At 41.7% G+C, this 27,604-nt stretch overlaps 2 long non-coding RNA genes across 6 annotated transcripts; one reads left to right on the top strand and one right to left on the bottom strand.

Moving 5' to 3' along the window:
- LOC138225476 (uncharacterized) lies at window positions 1-27,392 on the bottom strand. Of its 2 annotated transcripts, XR_011183912.1 has the most exons (14): window positions 26,955-27,392; window positions 26,642-26,745; window positions 15,177-15,294; window positions 13,437-13,568; window positions 12,903-13,322; window positions 10,986-11,126; window positions 7,377-10,820; window positions 6,555-6,966; window positions 5,975-6,023; window positions 4,035-4,749; window positions 3,289-3,368; window positions 2,280-2,454; window positions 1,928-1,969; window positions 1-1,630 (listed from the first exon to the last, which is right to left on the bottom strand). It is a non-coding gene; the product is annotated as an uncharacterized lncRNA (long non-coding RNA). The 2 variants fall into 2 exon arrangements; XR_011183911.1 differs by lacking the exons at window positions 15,177-15,294; window positions 26,642-26,745; window positions 26,955-27,392 and adding an exon at window positions 13,811-13,948 and having other exon boundaries at window positions 4,035-6,966.
- Window positions 16,172-19,160, top strand: LOC138225475 (uncharacterized). Of its 4 annotated transcripts, none has more exons than XR_011183908.1 (4): window positions 16,172-16,262; window positions 16,452-16,578; window positions 17,190-17,250; window positions 19,074-19,160. It is a non-coding gene; the product is annotated as an uncharacterized lncRNA (long non-coding RNA). The 4 variants fall into 4 exon arrangements; XR_011183907.1 differs by lacking the exon at window positions 19,074-19,160 and adding an exon at window positions 18,117-18,346; XR_011183909.1 differs by lacking the exon at window positions 19,074-19,160 and adding an exon at window positions 18,131-18,346.
- Window positions 27,393-27,604: the final 212 nt, after the last annotated feature.

A 27,604-nucleotide genomic window follows, 5' to 3' on the forward strand; every position in this document is an offset into this window, starting at 1 on the left:
AAAAGATTTATTTAAAGTGACTGGTACATAAATAGGATAACATGGAACTAGAGCAGTGCCAAATAAAAGAAAAACAAAATGAGGCTGGCTAATAGTGAGAAAGCCAACCAAACAAAAACCCAAAACACTCAGGTCTTTGGCATCTGAAACCCTGGCTAACCTTAACTACCCCCAGCCAGCCATAAACAAAGGCACTTGCCCATCCTAAACTAGTGTTTCTAATACAAAGACCAATGTACCCGACAACTTCAACTACGTTCACTTCAATACACTAGGGAACTACAACCAAAAGATGACAAAACATACTACAAAAGAACACAAAGGTTGATAACATGTTAGGACAAGGTAATTGCAAAAAAGTTCACACAAAAAAAAAATGAAGCCAAAGCTAGACAAAAAAAAACCCCAAAGTAAAACATGAGAACTGAAGAAAACCAAAGCCGAGCCAATCACAACCAATAACACCTTCATTCTAAAAACCTCTACGTTACAAAGAAAATAAAGTACATTTTCATTTCTACACAACTGAACAAGGCACAAACCACGAAGGGGCAAAATCTAATAACTTTCATAAACCCAAACCATTAAAGTTTTATGCTTTACATTGTCAATGCCCAAAAATATATACCAAAGCTTAGATGCCTAAAGAATGCTAATAAACATCCTCTACTTACATCAAATGTACCCAAAAAGTAGGACCTGAACCTCCCCAGTAGTAAAAAAAAAAAAACAATTGTTAAACCAATCAATTAGGGAGCAAAATGTCCAAATAAAAACTAAATGAAAAAGCAGATCCAGTGGCACAATGTACTTAATATAATTAACAGCAACTTATGTTGATGGTGGTGGTACAAGAAAAAAAATTGGTACTTTTTTTATTAACATCCCATACAGACAAAGACATTCAATAGACGAGAACATTCTCTGGCAAAGTATTTACAAAGCCACAACATAAAACAAAAATCCTCTCCCATGACAAGAGCTTTCTGTGCAGGTACCAAAAAAAGAGCCACACTCCGGTAAACTTTTCCTAAATGAGTGGATGGGATTCGTTTTCCTTTTATTCATCCCTACTTAATAGGTTTAATTCACTTTTACTCTACAGCCAAGGCAAGATTTATCTACATGTGTGCACCCATGCAAATAAATCATTGCTTGACCTTAGCCTCTCAAACTCTTTTCAAAATGGCTAAGAATGTGCAAAGTAGCTACCAAGTTACAAAACTTGGAACTCTTTCCGTTTCTGCACCAAAAGTCACTGTCTCCTCCCTGCCAGGTGGCTCAGGTGCTGGAGTTACAAGCCAAGGTCCTAACAGCCATTACAAGGCTGGTGTGCAGAGATTCACTCAGAGCTTCACAGCTCCTGTTGGACCATCAACAGCACCTGAACCCCTTTCCAGCCCACAATTAACCCAAAAAAGACCCCCCCTCATTTTTTTGCCTGTCATTAGAAACTTCTACGGCAGCTTTAATGATCCTCCGATGTGCCCATTGGATTCTGGGATGGGAACAGATTCATCAAGATCTTCGCAGACAGAACCCACTACCCAGTCTGCTGCATCTGGGCTCCAGTCCTGGTGAAGGTCTTCTTGGCAGCAAAGGCCTGGTCATCCCCCTGACAGCAAAGAACCTGAAGAAAAAAAAACTAGACCGAGTCCTCTGCACTAGTCAGAAATAGTCCAGCCTACATTTCCACTTCAAACACCCAGTTTGACCTTAACTACTATAAATGTTCAGTACTACCTTTTCAGGACAAACCAACAAAACCACCCTAAAATGTGATAAAGCAAAAACAGTGCAGAACTCAAGTCCATTTCTAATACCTTGTTTAAAGCATTTAACATTCCCACACAAGTTCCCAAAAACAGCCAGTTAAACCTCTCCCTTCCCTCAACCTTGAGGAACTAAATTGTTCTTGAATACTTACCAAGGACATAAATCCACTTGCTTCTCCTCCTAGGTGTGCTAGCTTAAGACAAGACAATTAAAACAGTTAACATTCTCAAAAATTCAATTCCTCATTAAAAATGCAGGGTTTCAGATTCCTCCACATTCCTCTGATAACAGGATCTTTCATGTTCATTTAATGTGTAAAAAAGTTGTTTGTACTATACAACTCCCATGCACATGCCAACAGCTGCCTAACCAATATACTCAATTATCTAACTTGACATGCAATCTCCACAACTGTACCTCAACAAAATCAACATATACCCAAAGTACTCAAATGAAACCCCCAAGTACCCAGTGTACTCAAAATGAGAACTTGTCTCACTCACCTGACTGGATCCTCTGATGCTGCCTTTAACTTGCAGTCTTCAGACAAGCACACCACTCTAGCAGACCTTCACTGAAAGACCCCAGAGACCAGCCCCATCTGTGCTCCACTCCTGGGCGATGAAAGGACCTCCCTCTGAAGCCCAAGCTTGCTCATCTCCTCTAGCAGCATAGAGCCTGAAATGAAGAGAAGGATTCAGACCAGGTCCTCTGCACTTAGAAACAGTCAAGCCAGCATTTCCACTCCCAACATGAACACAATGCAGCACCTGTCCAGGACAAACCAACAAGAAAACACCCAGCAGAGAGCCAAGAAAAACCCCCTAGTCAAGGGTTCTTGGCACAGGATCCAGTGCAGTTCCTCCCCTGGGAGAAGAGCAGGTCCTGTGCCAACACCCATCAAGAGAACCTGGCTGACATGTGGTCTCCACAGAGCTGTAACCAGCAAGAAATCAAACTGAAGTTAGCAGCTGGTGTGCCAAGTCACCATTGTACTGCTCGGTATTTAAGTGATTTATTTACATGTGTGCACCCATGAAATAAAGTCACATACAAAAGCACTGATTCCATCTTTTAGAGCCAGAATGACAGCCAGTCAAGTGCACATTAGTATACAAATACCTCAACCAAGCAGGGAGGAAAAATTACCCAGAAGAAAGTCAAAGAAAAACTACACCACTATGACTCTAGATGTTTAGCACATTAAAGCATAATGTGCTCTGCCAGAAGATAAACAAGAGCTTAACCAAACCAAAAGGAGCTTTTTACAAAACCATTACAAGCAAGGACAAAATTAAGTGTTTATATGTGTCCTTGCTCTCCACCAAGACAGCTATGGGAAAACTGCATCCTGTGGAAAAAAAAAAAAAAGAATCAGACCCCCCCCCCCCCACAGTCATTTACATCGAAGCCAAAAAGATAAGGATAACCGATTAAGCAGAACATGATCTATACTTAAAATGCAAGATGGGTTAGGAGTAAACTAATCAGGCAGTGAGATAATTGGATTACTCAGTTTACTCCACTTCTGGTGATGAGAGGTCATCCATCTGGGAGCAAAAGCCTGGTCAACCCTTCTGGCTGCAGATAACCTAGTAGACAGATTCTGTTATGATCCTCTGCACTTAGAAACAGTAAGAACAATTACTCCCAGCTCCAGTTTTGTACTAAACGTCCAAAATGTTTGTTGTAGCATCTGTCCAAGATAAAACAGGAAAAACACCCTGCAGAGAGTGAAGAGAAAATCCCCAGTCAAGGGCTCTTGCCACAGGGGAGGGATCCAGTGCAGTTCCTCCCCTGTGAGGAGAGCAGTTCCTGTGCCAACACATCGTGAGTACCTGGCTGATATGCTGTAACCAGCAAGGAGTCTACGGAGGAGGCTGTTGGTGTGCCAAATCACTATTGTACTGCTGTGCATCAAAACCAATTTACATGTGTGCACCCATGAAATAAATCCGATGCAAAGCAGTAATTGCCTTACAGAGCCAGTCAAGTGCACATTAGTATACAAATGCCTCAACCAAACAGGGAGGAAAAATTACCCAGAAGAAAGCCCAAAAAAGCTTCACCTCTAGAAACAGTTCAGCATGTTAAAGCGTGACGTTATACACCAGAAGAGATCCAAGAGCTTAACATGTAGCCTACACCAGAAGAAACTTTTCAGCTTCAGTAAACAGTTCTAACAAGCAAATACTAAAAGGTTATATAGCATCAAGTTTGAAATGGATAAGGTTAGACCGGAAAAGAGTGAAACTCACCTCTGCTCCAGGGACATGTCCTCTATTACACCACCCTTGCACCTGCTCCAAGATCCATGTGCATCCAGGAATTTCAAGGACTGCTTGCAGCACCTCTTCACTTTCTACTGTTCAAACCACAGACTTCATTGCTTACCAATGGGCATCAACCAGTCACACAGCTGGTATCCAGTGAGCTTCCTCTGAGCAGGGTTCTCCAAGCCTGTCACTGCACTGTGCCTTCAGCTGGCCAGGAACTGCAGAGCACTGATTGAACTATAATCAAATGCACAGATCTGCATCACTGCTGACCCATCTCAGGAAAAAAGCTACACTTGCACCTCCTCTACTTACCTTCAAACCCACCTATACCTAGGCCTCAAGAGTGCACCGATTAGAGTGAGAGCAAATAACATATCCACACCGAAGATGAGGGTTACAGCCCAAGCACGTCGTCAGGCAGTAGGATGATTGGTTTACCCACCACTCTTTCCACCTTATTCAGAGGCTCGGGACTTTCTGTAGATGAGAACTTGAAGCAGGTGGATCACCTCACCTTACTCAGGACAAAGCTAGCCTCCTCTCTTCTGAGCTGGACCATCATGCAGCATGGCATCATGGACACAGACACCATTAACATGGACAGTTCTGGATCTTGTTGCAATACTCCAGGACAGTTCTCACCCTGGACTTAGATGCTGTTGCTTCACTTCCTTGAGATTAGCTTGGATACTGGCTGAAACCAGAAATGAAAACTAGTCAAATCGGTTGCAAAAGCAAAAAAGTAGAAAATTTGAGACACCCAATTAAAAACCTCTAGCTTAACCAACTGAGCCTTATAACCAAGATACATGATTGTTACCAAATCCATTTAAAGTAGTTCACCACGTAGATGTGCTGCACATTCAAGCACAACTTACCCATCATTAAAATCCAACCACCACTACCGAAAAACAGAACTGATTATGCAAAGCTGCATATCCAAATAAAATAGTAATTGAAATTCAATCTTTTTAAAGAGACCCTAAAAATGCATACCTAGTGCAGCAGAATTTTTGCCTTAAACTCAATTTGAGACGAGCCACTTCTGATTTTGCAAAAGTAACAAAAATTCAAAAACAGCAAGGATCCAGAGCAGTATGAGATCAAAACACTATCCATCTTCAGTACCAAACCGCTACAGCCTTAACCAAGGTGAAAAGGCTTTAGAGCTTAAACAAATTAAACAATTGAAACAAGAGTACATAGTACTCGAAACTGATTGATAGGGCACCATGTGGATTGAGGTCTTTGAGCTGCATCACACATTTGACCATCATGGAGAGAATACTTTGAACACATACCGATTAACCCATGGTCAAACTAAGCCTCATATTCCTCAATGACTAGAAACACCTTTAAAAAAAGCTTTCTAGAAGATCAGCAGAACCACTTAACCAAGTTTCGTAGCCAGTTTTACACCAATAACAGGTTTGTGCTCATGGTTAAAGTACACATCCAGTATAAGAAAGTCCAACAGTCTTCATGTAGCTCTCTCCCTCACAAGGCACAGTACACAACCACTTCTAATCAGCTGGAAACTCACTCCCCTTTGTGCACTAAACCTCTGACAGGACTGTGCTGGACATTCACAGAATAGTCTCACTGGGTAATCAGGAAGACACCATACTCTTAGTTCCCCCTTTAATTTACTTAATTCACTTCTAAAATTTCAATGTAAGATTTAGTTACATGTGTGCACCCATGAAATAAATCTTACATACTGACAATTCTCTAATTTCCCAGTCATACCATAAACAATTTTGCCAAATCCTCCCCAGTGCTTGCACAACACTTTCAGTATTTGACTTCCATCCCCTGATTAACCAGTACTTATGCTACAGTGACACTTTATCATTAAGGCTAAAAAAAAAAAACAAAGAACCCCAGCAGCTCCAGGCTACATCAGAGTCCCCTCTTACCTGGAACAAAGTCAACTTTGGCTCAATCAGCCAGGTGGCTCAGCTGCTCCTGGGAACAACCATCAAAAGGCTGATGTGTAGAGCACCAGTCGGAAAAGAAAGCTGCTCAAGTGGTGTCAAGCCCACAGCTGCCCCACACAACCTCCCCAATCTACTCTTGAGTGGTAAGGAACTCACTGATCTGACTGGGTCTCAGACATGGTATTTCACTGTTTGAAAACATCTCCAATGAGTCTCGAAGAGGAGGAGGCTGCTGGTGCTACAACTGCTTAAGCAAGAAACATCAAAACAAAAGCCTACAATAAAGAAACCCACAGTTCAACAGGAAGCTAAACTTGCCCAGTGAATCCCAAAACTAAGCCTAGTACAAAAGTGAAAAGGTATTGCATTTGGAATTTGCTAGCAAGACACTCACACCTGACTCCATATAAAGATGCTTTCAATAAAACACTATAGTTTGATATTTCAGTCATCTTTGATTTGGGAAAGTGTAGAGAACCAGTCACAAGGTGCAAAATGCCAAAACTCACCAATGATTAGACAATGTTCTGCACAACCTTCCCACGTGTTTAATACTCACAGAACACTCCCGATATCCTTTCGGACAGCCAATACTATTCAATGGAAGCGTCCATCAGCACTCTTTGCATTCAGGTGGACAGGGACTGGGGAGCACAAATCACAGCATTCCACCCCAAATCACAGAAACATTCCAGAGACCAAGACACTCTTCTCTTGAGACTAGGAGCATCTTGTCTTCAACCACTGCCACGTGCACCAACTGTAAAAGAAACAGAACTAACCACTCCCATCCTCCACACAGAGGGGACCAGGTTGTGCTGTGTAGGCTGCTCCCAACTTTAAAAGCTCTCCTCACACTGACCTGAATCTCTCCTTTGCTTACCTTCAGCTCACATTGTTCACTCGGCACAGCCCAAGTTCACCAGCAGTAATGCTTCCTACTCCCCCGTTCTCAGTCTGACAGCTGTCACCTGCTCATTGGAATACACAGTGTAAAAAAAGTATTTCAACATCACTATCTTGCATCACAACACTGGCTTGAATACTGAAGATGCCCAACAGATTGCTACAGTTAAAATTAGTTGCAAAATCAAAGATTCTCAAAATATTCAATTTTCCATGCAGTAAACTAAAGAATGCTTGGCTTTCAGATTGTCCTGCATCTTTGACCCTGATTACAGGGTCTTTCAACTTCAAGTACAAACTAGAAGTAGCCAAGAATTTGTCATACAACACTATGTCCCATGCCAAAAGCCATCTGCCCAGTACACATAAATATACCCCATACAACAGTCTACACAATTGTACGTGAACCCAGGTATATGTACTGTACCCAATGAAAATGTTCCACATGTAGCTAGTGTACACATTGTAGTCAAACCTGAATCCTCTGATGTTATCAATGACATTCAGACTTGGAACAAGCTCCCCACTCCTCCAGTAGACCTTCATAGAAAGAGACCGGCCCCATCTGCGCTCCACTCCTGGTGATGAAAGGTCTTCCCTCAGGAGCACAAGCCTTCTCATCCCTACTGGCAGCAGAGAGCTTGAAATGGAGAGAAGGATTTAACCCAAGTCCTCTTCCTTTCTTAGAAACAGTCAAGTCCACATTTTCACTACCAACAGGGTCCAAGTCAAACCAACAGGACAACACCCTGCAGAAAACAAAGGAAACCCCCCAGTCCACTGTCGTGCCACAGGGGAGCAAGTGCAGTTCCTGTGCAAACACCCATCAAGAGAACCTGGCTGACATGCCGTCTCCTCAGAGTTGTAACCAGTAAGGAGTCCGATTCATCAGGTCACAATTGAACCAAAGTGATTTATTTACATGTGTGCACCCATGAAATAAATCACATACAAAGCACTAATTTAGTCTTTGAGAGCCAGAATGACAGCCAGTCAAGTGCACGTCAGTGCCTCACCCAATCAAGGAGCAAACATCACCCAAAAGAGACAAAACAAATCCAAAATTACACCTCATTTCCAAGTGGATAGCATGTTGCAATGAGGTTCAAGAGTTTAACACTAAGCCTACACCAAAAGTACCTTTTCCTCCATTGTAAAATTCTTACAAGTGAGGGGGTTGTTTGATCAATTTGGACTAAGCAACATGAAAGATATCCGAAAGAGAAGCTCACTCACCAATACTAAATGGTTAGAGCATCAAATTTGGTTTGGATTAGGGAAGACAGGAGAAGAGTGAACTCACCTCTGCTCTGGGTAGTGCAACTGTTCCAAGATACATGGGCATCCAGGAAATGTAAGGACAGCTTGCAGCATGTCTTCGCTCTCCCGTTTTAAAGTTCTGCACTTTATACTCACGGTAGGGCATCAACAGGTCACGCAGCTAGCATCTTTTCGGCCAGCCAGTGAGCTTCCTCGAAACAGGATTCTCCAGGCCTTTCACTCCACACTGTGCATACAGCTGGCCAGGGACCGGGAAGCACATCACTGCTGACCAAATGCACAAAAAGTTTGACTTGCAACTCACCTTTACCTTGGCCACATGGGTGCACTGATTGGGTTAGGATCAATGATCAGGTCAGCATTGAAGGTGCAGGTTATAGGTTAGGGTCAGGAATTTCAGGCAGTGGGATGATTGGTTTACAGTCTGTGAGTCCTAACAATTTAAGCCGATAAAAAAAAAATTGAGCAGATGCATCAACTCAGCTTTATCCATACAATTAGTTAATTCACCACATAAAAGGATCAATGATCACTAAAACAAAACACTATTTTCATCCAATAAAGCTCAGGGCTACAGTAAATCTGATTACACTGGCTTGCCAAAAAAAAAAATCTAGAAAAATTAAAACCTCAAAAGAAGCTATTACTCTTACCTACCACAGTAATACTAACATTTTAAAAGTAAAAAACCACCACAAATCACAGGAGCGTCTTCACCTGCTGCAGCTGGGAACACACTGGCTCCAGGGCTGCCTTATAAAACTCCTCAGGGCGATTAACAGGAGCCAATCCCAACCTGTGCTCAGTGTCCCACCTCCACTGTTTCCAATTCAACACAACTGCTTCCAATGACTAAACTAGCACTTACCACCTCATCTGTTAATCAGATGAGATTTGGATAATTAATGGACTACAATCAACCATAGAGAACTTTCCCACCACTATTAATCCATTAGTTATCTCAAACTAAAAAGGAAATTAACCTTTATTTAAAGTAAGACAAGACTGGAGGAACAAAATTACTTAACCATGTGTTCAGCTTGGGAAGACTAGAGAAGTATGATATCTGAAATATACTTGAAGTAAAGCAGAAATATTAACCAGTACAGACAATTCTTTCCATATGACTTAATTACATGCAGCACTTTATGGTCCCAGGAACTAGCATGGAAACTGCTGAGCAAGAGACTTTAAGGCAGAGGTCTTAAGTCTGAAAAATTCCTTATCTGGAGCAAGCACAGCACTACCCATTGATTCAAACCAGTTTTAAACTGATACAATGCATGTAAAACCAAAAGATTCAAGCAGGAGGTGTCCATTCGCCTTAAGCTCACATCTTCTACCACTATATGGGTACAGAGTAACAGATTCCACTCTTAGACTCCATCACAGATAAGTACAATTGACACATCTGCATGTTGTCACACCAAGTCCTTCTGGACCCAAGGCCTGCTCATCCCTTCTGACAGCAGAGATCCTGAAATGGAGAGAAGGATTTAGTCCAAGTCCTCGGCACTTTTCAGAAATACTAAGGAAGCTCAACCCCAAATCCAGGATCGCTCTGAACTTGCAAAGTGTTCAGTATAGCACCTGCTCAGGACAAGCTAACAGGGAAACAATGTAGAGAGCAGAGAAAACCCCCCAGTCCAGGGCTCTTTAAACAAGGAAAAGATCCAGTGCAGTTCCTCTCCCTTGAAGAGAGCAGTTCCTGTGCCGACACCCATCAAGAGAACCTGGCTGACATGCCATCTCCTCAGAGCCTCAACCAGTAAGGAGTCTGCAGTGTGCCAAGTCACGGTTGTACTGCAGTGTATCCAATGTGATTTACTTACATGTGTGCACCCATGAAATAAAATCCCATACAATGCAGTAATTCAGTCTTTGAGTCAGAATGGCAGCCAGTTCAGTGCATGACGGTGTAGGAGAGCTTCAACCAAGCAGGGAACAAACCCAGAAAGAAAGCCAAAAAGGTTTAACACATTAAAAACCATGTCATTTGCCACCAGAAGATATCCAAGAGGGGGGGTTGGGTGAGTGAAACCCACCTTGTCTCCAGGCACAGTGTCTTTCTAGACACTACCCTTCCATCTCCTCCAAGATCCATGGGCATCCAGGAAACTTGAGGACAGCTTACACCTCTTCACTTTCCCCACTGTTCAAAGCAGAGGACTTCCATACTCACAAATGGACAACAGGTCACAAAGCTGGTATCCTTTTAGCCAGCCAGTGAGCTCCCTCTGAACAGGATTCACCAATCTTGTTTCTCCACACTGTGGATTAATTTTGCCAGGGATTGGGAAACACTGATCATTGTACTAAAATCAATTAACAATCCACACCAAAAGATCTTGACCTACACCTCCCCTCTACGTACCTTCAAACTCACCTTTACCTTGGCCACAAGAGTGCACTTGAGTTAAGAGCAATAATTGGATCAGCATTAAAGACTCTGGCTGACTGGATTACTGACCAGTATTTTCTGCAAACTGCCCATCACAGAGCAGCCAAGGTCAGGGATTCAGGCAATAGTTGAAATAGACACAGCCTTCTGCTTCCTCAACATTCTTCCTTTGACACGGCAGACGTCCAGGGAAACTGGATCCTTTTGCAATATTCACTAATGGTTGTCAACAGCTCACTAGAATAAACATGTAGCACCAAACAACAACAAAAACAACAATGAATCAAATTCAGTGCATCCAACTCAACTCCACCCCAATCCTGATGGATCACGGATCCTAACCCTCAATGCTGGATCCTTACTGGCTGAAAGAAAAAAAAAACAAATCTTTGTCCTGCTCACCCAGGACATAGATGCCCTTGCTTCTCTTCCTTGACATTAGCTTGCAAGCTTCTGAGGCAAGAGATTAGAATTCTTCAACTTGCTTCCCCGTGCCACACAAATACTCAGATCTTTAGGTCAATTTACAGAAGACTAACATTCCTAAAGTAAAGGGGAAAAATAGTTAATGGAAGATATTTTTCCCCATCTGGACATAGGGTACATACAAGTACATCTAATGCACACCTAAATAAAACTACCAGTACTTCTACATAAAAACAGTAACAAGTTTACAGTACAGAGAATTGACAGACATTTCAAAGTTGTATACCCAAACAAATAGTGGTGGACAATGCTTTAAGAAAATGCCTCAACACACAACGAAAGAGGTGCAGTAAGTTTGCATTTACTACAAAAAGAGCAGAAAGTCCCCCCCCACCTCCGAAAAAATAATTAGGTTCCACAGCAGTACAAAACCAAAAACACTAACCATCTTCAGTACCAACAGCAGCAGCCTTGACTGGAGTTCCATAAGAGGGGAACAGTTTGAGTTTTAACACTTAAAGTTGATTTCAGCCTTCCAGCTACAGCATGCTCTATACCATTAGGGAGATTACAGCTTGTACATATGCAGAACAAGCCATTGGTAAAACTAAACTTAACATTCCCTAATCAAGTCATTCAAGTGTTCTAAGAGGTGTAAAAATAGAAATAGTTTACTACCATAGTATCTTGTATGGTCACAGGTCAATACACAGGAGCCAAGGGAAAAATATGCAGTATAAAACCAGTTTAAACAGGAGCACAAACAATGAAGTCCTCCAGCACAAGTAAGTTTCCATACTGCTCTCTCTCCCTTCTCACAAGAGAATGCATACCACTTCAATCACCTAGAAACTCATACCTCCCCTTTCTGCACTAAACCTCTGACAGCATGGCTTTTAGTGCAGATAATGGGGAAAAATACAGCCTCACTGGGCTAAATCAGGAAGTCCACCTTACACTAGACTGGAGCATAGGTTTCCCCATTTTTTAATTTAATTCAATTCAGAATTTCAGTCAATGTTAGATTTATTTACATGTGTGCACCCATGAAATAAATCTCTCATACTGTGAATCTCTATTTTTCACTGGTACCCTTAGCAAAATAATTTAGCCAGATCTTTCCCTGTGCTTGCACAACACTTTCAGTATTGGACTTCCATTCCTAATTTACCACTTCATTTAAGTTAGAAAACAAAGAACCCCAGCAACTACAACTAAACAAAGGCTGTAAAATCAGGGACCCCTCCTGCCTGGAACAGTCAGTTATAGCTCAACCAGCCAGGTGGCTCAGGTGCTCCTAGAAACAGCCACCCCAAGGCTGGTGTGCAGAGTGGCAGTCAGAACAGAAAGCCACTCCTACCTTTGAAGGAGGATCAAGCAATGTCAAGCCCAGAGCTGCCCCACACACAGTCACCCCAGTCTCTACTCCTGGGTGGTAGAGAACTCACTGAGCAGCTCTGACAGGGTCCCCTAACAGCTGTTGTCTTGGTTTAGTAACTAAGAACTCCTCAAGCAGATCTTCACTGAAGAGAAACCACCCAGTCTACAGTGTACCACATCTGCACATTCCTGGCAAATAAAGGTCATCCCTCTAGGAGCAAAGGCCTGGTCAACCCTTCCAACAGCAGAACCTGAAGTAGAGATTTAGATTTGATCCTCTTCACTTTGAAACGGTAAGAATTTTTACTCCCAGTACCAGTTTAGTACTATACATGTACAGTATATACAGTATATAGTACAGCACCCAGAAGATAAGAAAACCTACACCTCAAATTAAACCAACACTCAAACATGATAGAAAAGTCACCAGAAGTCTTCCAAAACTAACACTAAGCCAATTCTTAAGGGTAAAAATAAATGCATAAAAAAACAGGATACAAGAGTGAAACTCACCTCCTCCTAGACACTACCTTTACAACTGCTCAAGATCCATGGGCATCCAGAATATTCAAGGATTGCTTGCAGCACCTCTTCACCTTCCACTATTAAAACCACAAGACTTCAATATGCACAGGTGGGCATCAACAGGTCACACAGTGGGTATCCTTTTAGCCAGCCAGTGAGCTTCCTCTGAACAATTCTCCAAGCGGTGTCTCCATACTGTGCATTGAGATGGCCAGGGATTGAGAAGCTCCGAGTACCGCAGTGTAGTTTAACTCACAGACAATCAGAACTACTGCTGAACAGCCTTATAAAAAGCTGGTCTGTGCAGTTTCCACACACCGTTCCAACAAAATCTCATCTGGAAACTCCACCAGCATCCTCTCTCAAGTGAATGTGCTCATTGTCACCATCTGCCTCTCAGAACAGCACCTGAAGGAGACAAGGGCAGCAAAACACTGATGGCCACCCCACTGCCACAGAGAGGGGACCGGAACAAGTGCCATACAGACTTCTCCCAGCCTTAAGAGCTCACCCTGCACTGACCTGCATCTCCAGTTTTCTACAGTTCAGCAGAGACTGGAACATCAGCATGTTGGACAGAGAAGGGTCTTCCCTGATGTCCCAGTGAAACTGTCAAGTCAGGATATAAAGCCTTTCCTGTTGCCAGTTTGAGCTCTAGAGAAGAGATCACAGTATTTACCAACAAGAGTTTCATACACCAAAACAAAATGTATAAGTGTTGGGGAAAACTAAAAATTGTCTAAACCAAAAGCAAATAGAGACTTCACACTAATCTTAACTTCACTCCATACTCTCAAGTATTGACACTTCTTAAAGTTTTTAAAAACACATCTTTGCAAAAGCTTTACAATTCTTCAACAACTCCTGGTTAAAAAAAGCATAGCAAAATAATTTACCTTATATAATATGACATTAAAAACTAACAACCACCACTCTAATAACATAAAGCCTCTCTTTTACCTGCTGTAGTAAGAGACAAAGAGAACCAGACACCCACCCTCCTGGGCTGCCTTGTTATAAGCCTCATGATGACCTCACGGCTGTAGCTAATTCACCAGGGGCCAATCCCAACGGCTCCTCAAAGGGCCACTACCAAACCCCCAACGCTCCTAATACAACACACACCTGCTTCCAACGACCAAACAAGCATTAGCCAGCTAACCTATTGATCTCTCATCCCAAAGCCAAATTAATTTCCAAATGACTACCAAGAACACTTGTTAAATAGCACCCTGCTCCTGTTATTCAATTAGTTGCAGTTTCTTAGTGATTAAACCACCTTTTTATCCCTTCAAATTTCACTCATAAATGGTGAAAAGTGACTTGAAGCCAAACTGCAAATTATTCAAGATCCTTAAAATGTCCTTAATATAATTTCAAATGTTCAAAGTGTATATATATATATCCACACTGTATATCACATATATAAACACAACATGTTTGGTTGTGTAACAAAACATAACTGCAACCTTGATATTAACTTAACATAAAATTTTATTTGGTCAAAACCATCACTAATCACACAGAAAAAAAACACAAGAAAAAATAACACTCCTACACTCCTGAGGAAAAAAAAACTAATTAAAAAAGTTAATTTATTTGACAAATGAACATGGTGGGAGTACAATAAGTAATGGTTGGGCTCTTAAATTTCACATTTATATCTGCAGATGACTAGAAACTCATCTCTCCTACATATGTGTGTGTTTACAAGGCTGTTTTTTTATTCAGTTCAGTTTATTTGTTATATACACAAGTACAATTAAATCCTTATTCACATGTATGGTCCTATAAAAAGACATTAAGGAACACCCCTTTTAACTGTGGGTTAAACCTGTTTCACAGCCACTACGACTGTCACCTGTGGATGCTTTGCTCCTCTGTTTTTGCTACATTCCAAGGGGGAGGTACCAGCCCTGCTCAGGGTATAAAACAGATTACTCCCTTTGCTCCTGTTTCCATTCAGTGGTTCAGAACAGGGGTGAGTACAGGCTGCTCTGTGGGGTAGAATATGTTCTTGAGATTTGCTTTAAGTTTACAGGGCTGAACTAGTTGGCTTTTCACTTTCCCGGGTTAAAGGGGACTACCACTCCTGGACTGGAGCAGCAAGTGTTTGTATTGTTGCTAAATACTGATTTAAATGACTTTTTACAAGGTTGTTTAATCAAACACTTGATTATGACCATTTAGTTTGCATTCCTATAATAGTATAATCATTATATTTCATAGGTAAAATATAACTAGTATACTTTTCTTGATTACCTGGTAGAAAGCAGCTGAGCTGCATGAAGCCATTTCTGGTGGACTATTGATACTGTAGGTGGGTACCTGCATCAGCATGCGCAGTCTGCAAAGGAACAAGTAATATGCGTATTCCATGCTGAAAAGAAGAAAGAAAACACATTTCAACTGTGAAGCCTTCTTTTTGTTTCCAATTGATTTTGGCTTTTTTTTTTGCTTGGAAAACTGGTTTTACTCAAGTTTCTTGTGGAGGTGCCAGCCCAGCTTAAGGTGTAAAAAATCACTGCTCCTGTGTTCATTCAGCATTTATAAAGTGGTGACATCTGGCTGTTTTTGGGACAAGCCTCTTTGTCAAGTGCTGTTTTTCTCTAGTTGACTTTTTTAATGAGTGGGGGCTCTTAGATTCGTTCACTTGGCTGGTTCTAGTAAACTGACTGGAGTGCCTGTTCCTGATGGAAAGGTCAGGATACTGTGAGCTGGGTAGGTACACTGTAGCAGTGTCCATTTTCCTTCATGTGGAATCCTTCTGTTAAGCTATGACACTTTCCACCTGCCCACCAAAGTGAGGGTTTCTCAGTTTATTGAAAATAACTTTTCCTGAATCTTGGGAAACAATTCCAGTGGCTCTTAACTCTAGAGAAGTGGTTCCCAATCCTGTTCCTGTTGACCTTGTTTCAGCTCAGCCCTTAGTTACACAATCAAACCCTTCATTGACTTTGGTTTGTTCCCTGTTCTTACTCATGTTGGAGATTTAAAGTAATATATTGTAAGTTAAATAAAGTCCCAAAGGTGCGCAGGTCACCAAGACTTGGAACTACTGCTATAGAGCATAGATACCCCGTCTTGGCCCGACAAACTTACTCTTCAGGTTTTCCATGTTTTTTTAAAGAATTGGCACCTAATGAGCAGTGTTAACCAGAGCTGCTGTCCTTGTCCTTCATTTCCCAGCTGGAATGAACCAGGGTTTGGGAAGGAGGACCCGTGGACCCCTGTGAAGTGTGATCCTGAGAACAGGAGGTGCTGTACTCCTGCCATTGTGGGAGTCCCAAACAGTGCTTAGCCACATCACGGAGGCAGACGCCTTGGGTTCTTTCAATAAAGGGCTGGGTAATATGCTTATGTGATTACACAAAAGCTATATAACCAAAATAACTTATTTGTAATTTTCCTTAATTGAACAACCATAAAATACAGATATAGGTGTACCTCTACCCTTGAGAAGGATAGACTATGGCTTTGACTACTAAACTTCAAATGGCCTATCAATAGTATCCCTTTTCCTTACCTCATGTACAGCATCAAACCCTGGGAGGTGGTTCATCTTCAGTGCTTCTGTCATTTTTGCAAAACGTGATGCAGAGCTTTCTTCCTGGTGCACACTGTTCTTTAGTAACACTTGCATCTCGTGTAGAGCATGGAAAAGGTGAGTAAATGTACTAGTTTCCCTGAATCACAGATTCAACTGCACAGGTTATAACTGTGTAATACTGTTTACAACACATACTAGTTTATGCCAAGTTTTGAACTATAATGGCATTTTAAGTGATTGATTCATCAATGGTGTAGTTTTTTAATCTGTTACTATTGTCTTTTTTTCCATAGGCAAGTGTACTATTCTAGGTTTATAAAAGTTATAAATCTTACCATCTTACTTGAGTGCAACATGTAACACTGCAAGTGTTAATCCAAGGGCTCAGTACTGCAATTAAACCGGGGGGGAAGTGGAGGTGAACGCTGGACACATTCCTACTGGAATAGTGCTCTATAGGCAATATTAAAATTATCTTCCGGTTTTAAGGCTCAGCAGTGGAAACCAATCTATTGTTCACTTTGCAATTAACTCTTTCTTGTTCCTTTACAACCAAAAAACGTGGACAGCTTCCTCCTCAAGCACTTACTAGTTTAAAACATGATTTTTTTAGCTGCTGTGGTACTAGTAATACATACCTACTACCTGCAACTACAACCAGCATGTGGTGGCAGTGCCAGATGAGATTAAGTGTCAAGTAGAAGTTCACACCCATGTCTTTCCAGGATATAATCTGGAGTTTAACTGTCTGCCTATGCTGAAACAAGCCATCAGTCCTTTAAAATGGTAACTATCATTGGTTAAATGTTTGTTTTGTTTATATAGTTAACTGACTGTTTTAGAAATGAAGCTTTTCCATTGCCTTTCCAGTCTGACCTTAGCAGAATCTCACTACTCTTTACAAAATCCACAAGGTGGCCAAGATCAATATTGTCTTCTGGATCTGTAGCAGCTTCACATGTGCACCTCAATGAAGGCTGACATCAGTAAGGAGGAATTGAGACCCAGTTTAATTACTGCAGTTTAATTTAGATCTCCTGTACCTATTGGGTGGAAGAAAAGTGATTTGTTTTGTGGAAGTGATTTCAAAAGCTAGGGCAAAGCCCACAGAGCTCAACCAATCGTTGACAATGTGGCAACTGCTTTACCTCAAATGTTTGTCTTCAGAGTACAAAAAAAGTATGAGAAAGCAGTTGGGGGAAAAAATACTCAACTCCACTTACATATTAAAATGTACCTTCTTCCACTGTTCTCTTTTGCCCAGTCCCACACAACCTTCCTTAAAATACAGGAGAAATGGTTTTGCTCAGAATGTTCATGACTAGACTAACCTATCAAGTTTAAGTTGTTTTCTGATAGTGGTAGGTTTTGCACCATGAAATTTGAAAATGCTAGATGTAAGTAGGTTACCTTTTTTCAGAGAGAAGTAATGTATTTATACATATTGTGAATTTTAAACATACAATTAAAGAGTGTGTTTGCATTAAAGCTTAATTAAAAATATTATGTGCGATAGCTTATGTAAAAAGAAAACAAAATATACAAAAGTGGATGACTGTAAAAATTAAGGTACAACAGAGTTCCTCACGTATTCAAGCCTGGGTTCAATTTTAACTTGGCAATATCACTCTACACTGCATCTCCTGTTCCAGTTTGCTTTCTCCAGGCCTTCACTCTGCACTACAGCTCCCAGTTCCAAACCTGCACTCCAGTCTGCACTGTGGTTCCTGGCCTTCGCCCTGGAGCTCTGGCCTATTTTCTGCTGGTTCTCTTGCCTGAGTTTCCAATCTACGTTGGGAGGCAGCCTTCATCCTCTAGGACCCCAGGGCTCCTCTAGTGCAGGCACATTTCATTCTTACGTCAATGTAAACCATCCAATAAAATTAGCAGGTCTCAACCAACAGACTCACAAGTAAACCAGAATAAACAGTGGAAGAAGAGTATTGAGTGAGGTATCATGATCCTCACTGCCTACTCAACCATAAGACAAATCTCTTAATGAGCACTAGGACTGGCTAAAGAAATTACTGTTGTTAATAAGGTCCAAATTATAATTGCTAGACTTGGACTATGCAGAAACTGATTTAAAAAAATTGAAGTGATTGTCCAAAATTTGAGGTTCCAGAGGCTTCACTTCTGCTCAAAGTGACTGGGGTGAGACTTTACTGAGAACCCTGGGCAGTAGCTGTGGTTTTAGAGCAAAGCCATGAAAATACAGCTGGATGCTTCATTCACACATCCTGCTATACCATGGTAAAACCAGAAGGCATTAGCTCATGCTTAAGGATCTATAACTAGTAAGATGACAGAATATTGTAGGACATTTTTGCCTTGTTGTTTGAAGGTAATGCAGTAAAATTCCTGTGAAATCTGTAACAAACACTCCCAGTTTATCTGGTGTTTATCCACCCCTCAACTCTTCCTTCTCCTCAGCCTTGATTCCCTAGACATGTTTAAAACCAATAAACATGCTACCACTGTAGGTGGTACTCAGTCTTAAGGTGTGTTATACAAGGTTACAAGAACAATTGTTTACAAGTCCAATTGAATTATCAAGAGTGTGAAAGTTAGATAAGAGTTTTAACTGCAGTTTTGTCTTTAAACTTGAGGGTATCATTTCTGGAACAGAAGGTACTATGCTCACTGACCTCCTGGGACCATCAGGACTACACACCAGTGGGAAAGCATTTTGGCACAAACAGGCATTCAAAGGGTCTGAAAAAAGGCATCATAGTATTTCCAAGAGTAACTTGGATAATCACCATCATGGCCTGCCTGCACCACCCAAAAAGACAATTTTTCCTGTTCAAACAAGTTTGCCTACTTGTGCCACTGTAAAATCCTGGGAAGGTTATTCCGAAAGGAGCAGCTCTCCCCCTGTACTGTTCTACTTAGTTCTGCAGGACTGAGGCTACAAATCAGCACAATAAAAACTCAGTCAAGACCTGGCTGTGCCTTCTTGTTTCATTAAAGATGGACACAAGTAGGCAGGTTTCACATGCAAAAGAGCACAACCAATGAACAAAGTTCTGGACTTTAAATCATGCACTATGTACAACCAGAATTAGTCCTGAAGTGTGTAGAAGAACAATAAAAAAATAAATATGACACTGAGGACAGTAATGGAACAGCACAATCGTGTTCTTCAGGAGAACCTCAGATGGCTTTAGATAGATAGATACTTTATTGATCCCGTGAGGGAAATTGCAGTGCAACAGCAGCTTAACACAGACAACACAGCCACAGTGTAACGAATTACATAATAATAGTACAATACATACAATACAAGAGTTACTCACAGTCCGGACACAGAAAGAACAAACTAGAACAGAACAGTACACAGAAAAATCGTATCACACATATGAATATAAATATAGATGAAATGCACAGGTCCCTGGCATATATTGCACAAAAAACGGTTGTAAACGGGGAAAAAGAAAGAGAACAGATCACTGTCAATGTTGCCTCTGCCCAGACGCAAGGTGGATGTGTTGTACAGTCTTATGGCAGAAGGCAAGAACGACCTCCTGTAGCACTCCCTGTCGCACCGTGGATGAATCAGTCTATTGCTGAACGTGCTCTTCATTTCTGCAAGCCTGTCATAGAGGGGATGGGAGAAGTTGTCCATGATGGCCTCCATTTTGGACATCATTCTCCTCTCAGCCACTACCTCCAAGGGGTCCAGGTCAGACCCAATGACAGAGCTTGCTCTTCTGATGAGCTTGTTCAGCCTTTTAGAATCCACTGCTCTAATCCCAGAGCCCCAGCACACCACTGCGTAGAAAATGGCACTCGCTACCACCGACTGATAGAACATATGTAGCATCTTACTACACATAATTCAGAAATGTATGTACTTGAAAAATAATTGGTACTGTTTCATCACCAACTTACAAATCCTTTTTGCAATCAATTTCAGTGCGTCTCTTATACCAGCCACACGAGACAATGAATCACTAAGTGGATGTTAAAGTTTAATTTATCCCATATTCCTTCTTCCTTATATTTTTCCACTTTTTGCACAAATTCAGGTAATTATCTTTTCTTGAATTTCCTGGAAACTAGTTAAAGAGATCAAAAGCTCTTGGGATCCTAAGAGGTGACCACTGCATTTAAACTTGAAAGTTTTTAATACCATAAACCGATATTGCACTAACCGGGAGCATTTCCAAATCCTACATGAAAAACAGACAGCTCTCCTCTTTCCAACACAAGCACAAGTCTGTTACAGATGGCTGCATTAGACTGTTTCCCACACATCAAATGCACTCTGTGCAGAAAATTAAATTGCTTAAGTTGATGATGTACAGAAATAGACACTGTGTACAGTACATCTTTCCAGACCCTATTCCGCTGTTCAGCCAGATCCTTCTCCCAGATAAACTCAATCGCATGACATGCTGATGTTCCAGAGATCCTGTTAATTCAATATAGTTGACAGGCTACATGTGTATAAGTTTTAAGTACACCTGTGAGCTTCTCCTCGATTCTGACGCTTTTAAAGTGTGAAGAGTGTTTTAAGAGCTGCACTGTGAGCTGCAAATCAGTTTTTGTTTGATTACATTTTTCATCAAATACACTCTGCTGAAAATTAAATTGCAGACGCTTATGATGAGCAGAAATAGACACTTTGTAATTCAACATAGTTAACGGGCTACATGTTTATAAGTTTTAAAGATCCCCGTAAGCTTCTCCTCAATTCTAACAATTAGGTGAAGAGTATTTTTACAAACTAAAGTCCAGCTCATAGTTAGTCTTGAAAAAAATCTAGGAGCGTTACTTGGAGACTAAACAATTATATGAATATTTGTGGATATAATAAATTAAGATCTCTGTTGCAAGATGACAATATCCTTGCTGTTACAGTATATTGGAATTCCTCATTTGTAAAATGGGTTGATTGGAAAAGCAAATGTGTAACTAATAAGGTTAAGGAGGTTTCATACAAAATAATTAATCATACTTACCCAGTTGAGACCCTTGTTGTCCAGCGATTTAAAATTGAGATAAGTGATAAATGTGTTTTATTGTGACATTAGTAACTTTTCTATATTTATTTTGGTTATGTCCCATGGTAAAACCTTTCTGGACTAAGTTGCAAATTATATTAAAAAATAGACCAATATTTATATTTGCTTTGAAGAAATAGATGGCATGTTCAATCTCAGCCCCATCGAAAACGATACAAAAATATCGTTTGTAACTTTATTAGAATGGCACATTATCATGTACACAAAATGAAATAGTCTGGGAAAAATCCTATGTTTGAGCATTTTAATATGGATGTAAAGGAGAATCTGCAGACTGTTTAAAATTGTAAAAATATGAAAGCGGTGCAGATTTCAATTTGTTTCACCTTTTTATAATTTGTATTTATTTTATAATATGTACCCCTGTGATGCTTTTGTCTTGAAATGTTATCTGTACTCTTGTTTGTATTGTGTTCGATAATGCTTACATATTTTTTAAAATGAACTATTAATAAATAAAATTTAAGAACTAAAAACTATTAAACTTACATTCTGTTAACGGTATTTTCAATTTAAAAAGTTTTGAAGGTGAAATTTTGCTTAATGGCCACAAGGTGGCGCCATTGCACTATTTCTGTAAGAATCAAAATGTATTTTTCCAGTTTAATTCCACGGATCGGCCAACAGAGGGGGCACTTCTCCTACTGCTTCTATTGAATTCATTATAATTGCTTTCACTTATATCGCGCTTTTCTTTACGGGAAGATGTGATGAATTATGGAAAATGAAGCCTGTGCACTGTGGATTTGAAAACTATTTTAAGTTTCATGATGGATGAATTATGAGAAAATGTTACATTGTCTGGTGGTATTTGCAATATTCTCAAAATATACAACAGAGCGACATTTTAATCTCACACAACAAATATTAGAAGATCCTTCTTTTATACCTAAAAGCTTTCAGATGTTGAACAATTAAAATATTGCTTGCAGGAATCCAATTACTGTTATGAACTTTTTACAAGCTAATTGTCTGATTTAATTTTAATCTTATGATATTATGCATAATGGTAATGTACCATTGTTGTATTTTATTATTGTCATGTATGTTTTATGTTTAAGGTTTTGATGAAAACAACAAATTAGCTTCAGGACACTAAAGATGAATTAAATTATAAAGTAGATAATTAAATCATAGTATTGCAACCATATTTACTGGCAACCACACTGTCTAATTTTGGTGCTGCTCTTAATCTTGTCAGTTGGGTTGCTGATTTCCTTACAGACAGAACTCAGGGCCTAAGAGTCAACCATACTTCGTCTCAAGCTGCATTCTTGCACAAATGCTTCCCGAGGATCTATATTATCTTCCTTTCTCTTTGTTCAGTATACAATTTGTACGTTATTACCAGTCAAGTAAGACACATTTGCAGACAACTGTTATTAGTTTCTTGCAGGCAGATGTGTAGGGTCATGGGCCAACTAGAGAAGATTTTGCCACCTGGTGCAAACAAAACTACTCCAAGTAAGTTCACTGTCAGCTCAGCTCAGCTCTGGGCATCAGTGTGGTGGACTGTGCTGTAAGAGTGCCTTCACTGTCAGGCCCCACTCGGATCAAGAGAACACAGCAGCACAGGGACACACTGACACAGCCCAGCCAGCTGCATGACCTGCACCAGGCGTAGATGGACTCCAAACAGCCACGAATGCCAAAGAGCCCTAAAGACAAACTTCAAACAAAATAAACTACATTTCAAAACTCAAAGAAGGCTCCACAGCCAAAACATTGTTTTCTTTCGTCTCTTTATAGCAGGGAATAAACCCATTACTTGATCCCTTACATTTCAAAACGCTCTGTATCAAACCAACAAATCGTTCATAAATTTAAACCATGTTTTTGAGAAACTAGCCTTAAAATCAAAATGACTACATTCATATGAAACACACTCAGAAACAATATCAAATGGTTTGATACAGAGTGCAGAAACAACTGAAGAGAACTACCAGAACTAAAACAACACCACACCACTCTGAACTGCGCCTCAGATACTGTGAGATGGTTGGACACTACATGCACACCCTAAAGAAGATAAGCACATACACAAACAGACAACTCTCAGACCATGAAAGAACTGTGGCCAAGACACAGTCAACAACACCTGACCCAACTGCAGCTCAGACCTGCAGCAAAGCCTGCTCAAACTCCTCAACCTTGTCCTGACGGCCGGCTGTTTCCCTGAGGCCGGGAATCAAGGACTGATCACGCCTGTCTGTAAGAATGGAGACAGACTCGACCCCAACAGGTACCGAGGCTTCAGTGTGAACAGTAATCTGGGGAAGGAACTCTGTCGTATCTTGAATATCTGATAACTGGCCCTCCTTACTGAGCACAATGTCCTGCATTAGAGTCCGACTGGCTTCCTACCAAACCGCCACACATCCCATAACATTCACACCTGGGCTCCGATGGCCCATCTGGACCCAGAACAGCAGAGCCTGGCACCGCTGGAGCAGCACTGTCACACCTGGGCACTGCCAGCCCATCTGGACCCAGAACAGCAGAGCCTGGCACTGCCACACCTGGGCACTGCCAGCCCATCTGGACCCAGAACAGCAGAGCCTGGCACTGCTGGAGAAGGACTGTCACACCTGGGCACTGCCAGTCAATCTGGACCCAGAACAGCAGAGCCTGGCACTACTGGAGCAGGACTGTCACACCTGGGCACTGCCAGCCCATCTGGACCCAGAACAGCCTGGCACTGCTGGAGCAGGACTGTCATACCTGGGTACTGCCAGCCCATCTGGACCCAGAACAGCAGAGCCTGGCACTGCTGGAGCAGGACTGTCAGACCTGGACACTGATAGCCCTTCTGCGTGAGACCAGAGTCATTGGTTCCCAGAACAGATCCAGATCTCAGGAAAACAGTTACAACTTCACAGTGAACAACAACGCTTTGAAACACATACTTCTAACAGACAATCAGTTCATCTGGGAGTTTTCCTGGCAGTGAAGTCACTGAAGGAGAAGGCACACAGGGCTTTCCATGGCAGTAAAAAGAGGCTCTACAACATCAGTCCCCCAAATACAATTGGCTCTGAATATTCAAAAGTGCAATCGAACCCTTTACCCTATACTGCAGTGAAGTGTGGGATCCCCTCAGTGAGCAAGATTACACTAAATGGGACAAACAGCCTGTAGATACTCCATCCAAAAGAGTAAAAACATCCTCCAAACTGGAATGCTACAGAATCCTAAACAGACGATCCACACAATAAACACTAGCTGGATATTTGACCAGGCTAAGAAACAGCAAAGAGATACAGACCCTGTCAAGTACAGGTTCAGAGACACAATCAGGCCAGAGCAACTGGCTGACAAAGACCCGAATGTCCAGAGAGGACAGGCTGTGCTCCCATTGCCGAAAGAAAAAAAGGAAAGAGAGATACACTTTCTGCCGCACGGTGAGAAATATTCTGGAACAAGACGAACATTATTCACCAATAAAACAGATCATATCGCAAACCTGTCAGAATCAGAACAATGTCGAGTCCTGCTGGGAGAGAAATAATACAGTGTGTGATCTCCTGTCCCAGCCTGAGGAACAGTGAGCCTGTCTCTCAATAATAATAATAATACAGTGTGTGATCTCCTGTCCCCAGCCTGAGGAACAGACAGTGAGCCTGTCTCTCAATAATAATAATACAGTGTGTGATCTCCTGTCCCCAGCCTGAGGAACAGTGAGCCTGTCTCTCAATAATAATAATAATCCAATGTGTGATCTCCTGTCCCAGCCTGAGGAACAGTGAGCCTGTCTCTCAATAATAATAATACAGTGTGTGATCTCCTGTCTCAGCCTGAGGAACAGACAGTGAGCCTGTCTCTCAATAATAATAATAATACAGTGTGTGATCTCCTGTCCCAGCCTGAGGAACAGACAGTGAGCCTGTCTCTCAATAATAATAATACAGTGCGTGATCTCCTGTCCCAGCCTGAGGAACAGACAGTGAGCCTGTCTCTCAATAATAATAATACAGTGTGTGATCTCCTGTCCCAGCCTGAGGAACAGACAGTGAGCCTGTCTCTCAATAATAATAATACAGTGTGTGATCTCCTGTCTCAGCCTGAGGAACAGACAGTGAGCCTGTCTCTCAATAATAATAATAATACAGTGTGTGATCTCCTGTCCCAGCCTGAGGAACAGACAGTGAGCCTGTCTCTCAATAATAATAATACAGTGTGTGATCTCCTGTCCCAGCCTGAGGAACAGACAGTGAGCCTGTCTCAATAATAATAATACAGTGTGTGATCTCCTGTCCCAGCCTAAGGAACAGTGAGCCTGTCTCTCACTAATAATAATACAGTGTGTGATCTCCTGTCCCAGCCTGAGGAACAGACAGTGAGCCTGTCTCTCACTAATAATAATACAGTGTGTGATCTCCTGTCCCAGCCTGAGGAACAGACAGTGAGCCTGTCTCTCACTAATAATAATACAGTGTGTGATCTCCTGTCCCAGCCTGAGGAACAGACAGTGAGCCTGTCTCTCACTAATAATAATACAGTGTGTGATCTCCTGTCCCAGCCTGAGGAACAGACAGTGAGCCTGTCTCTCAATAATAATAATCCAGTGTGTGATCTACTGTCCCAGCCTGAGGAACAGAGAGTGAGCCCGTCTCTCAATAATAATACAGTGTGTGATCTCCTGTCCCAGCCTGAGGAACAGTGAGTCTGTCTCTCAATAATAATAATACAGTGTGTGATCTCAACAGATGACTCTTGGGCATGTGCCTGTGTGTTGTTAGTTTGTGTGCTTTTCTATATATTGCCTGCTGCCGTGAAACACATCCACCTCGGGGATAATGAAGACTCCCTCTCTCAAGAAAACACAACGCATCTGAAAATGACTTTTCTACAAATGTTTTCACTCCTCTGGTGTCAAAGTACGGCATCTGCAGGAAGGGGCGACTTGTCCATCCATCGTCCAGCAGGCCCACTCTACAGCACATTAGACAGATGCCTGTGAAATCAGCACCTTCAGGCTGCTTTACAAATATATTATGTAATACAATGCGTATTTTTACGGTCACGTTAACTTGCACTGTTAGTGTGTGTTGTGAGTTCTGGTGTGAATGAAACATGGCTGCTGTGATCAAATAACATTCAGAGAAACTCCAGCTCTCAGTGTTTAAGAATATTAAACCTTTACTGACCACAGTGGTGTTGAAAGCGAAGCTCCACTAATGTCTGTCAGGAGCTCCTCAGAGCCTCAGCTGCAGAGACCGGCCTGGAGACGCCCATCCTTCTGACTTGAAACCTGACAGGTGATGAACAGGAAAGGTTTTTACTCGTGTGTCGGGACACCTGGAGTGACGGACTGGTTGGCATTGCAGCCCTGGCTTTCTCCTCAACTGGGATACGATCAGGTGGGGATTTTGTTTTCCTGGGGGTTTAAGTGGTGCACCTTGACTTGCAAATTCGTTTTTACTTTATGACAGTTTTTTTTAGTTGTTTTAAAGAACTTACTGTTTTGATTAGATGCATCAGAGATTGTGACTCTGCTTTTAGCTTCCCATTCCTTCCAAACAAAGGCTCTTCTGTTGTAGAGAACAGCACAGCATATCCAAAAAGCGAAGCGGGAGGGGACTGCAGTCCAGAGAAACCTTTAATTTTACAAAGAATGGAGGCAATTTCACACCTCTGGTTGTGCCAGAGGGTCCTCAGTGGAAGAGATACCAGGGTCCCCAGCACTGCTGTCACCTCTTCTGTACTCCTCCTATGCTAACAACTGTGTATCTACTGCTGTGAAAGGAATCAAGTCTGCAGATGATCCCACCGGAATAAAAAAAAATCTGTAGAGGAAGGAGGTCACTGTTTTAATCAACTCCAAACAGACAGCACCCCAGGAACAAGACCCATGAGAACAGGGGCAGAGTATGCAGACTCCATACAGACAGCACCCCAGGAAACCAAACCCATGAGAACAGGGGCAGAGCATGCAGACTCCACACAGACAGCACCCCAGGACACCAGACCCATGAGAACAGGGGCAGAGCATGCAGACTGCACACAGACAGCACCCCAGGAACCAGACCCATGAGAACACAGGCAGAGCATGCAGACTCCACACAGACAGCACCCCAGCACACCAGTCCCATGCGAACAGGGGCAGAGCA

Source organism: Lepisosteus oculatus, chromosome 28 (assembly GCF_040954835.1).
Source record: "Lepisosteus oculatus isolate fLepOcu1 chromosome 28, fLepOcu1.hap2, whole genome shotgun sequence".
Lineage (NCBI taxonomy): Eukaryota > Metazoa > Chordata > Actinopteri > Semionotiformes > Lepisosteidae > Lepisosteus > Lepisosteus oculatus.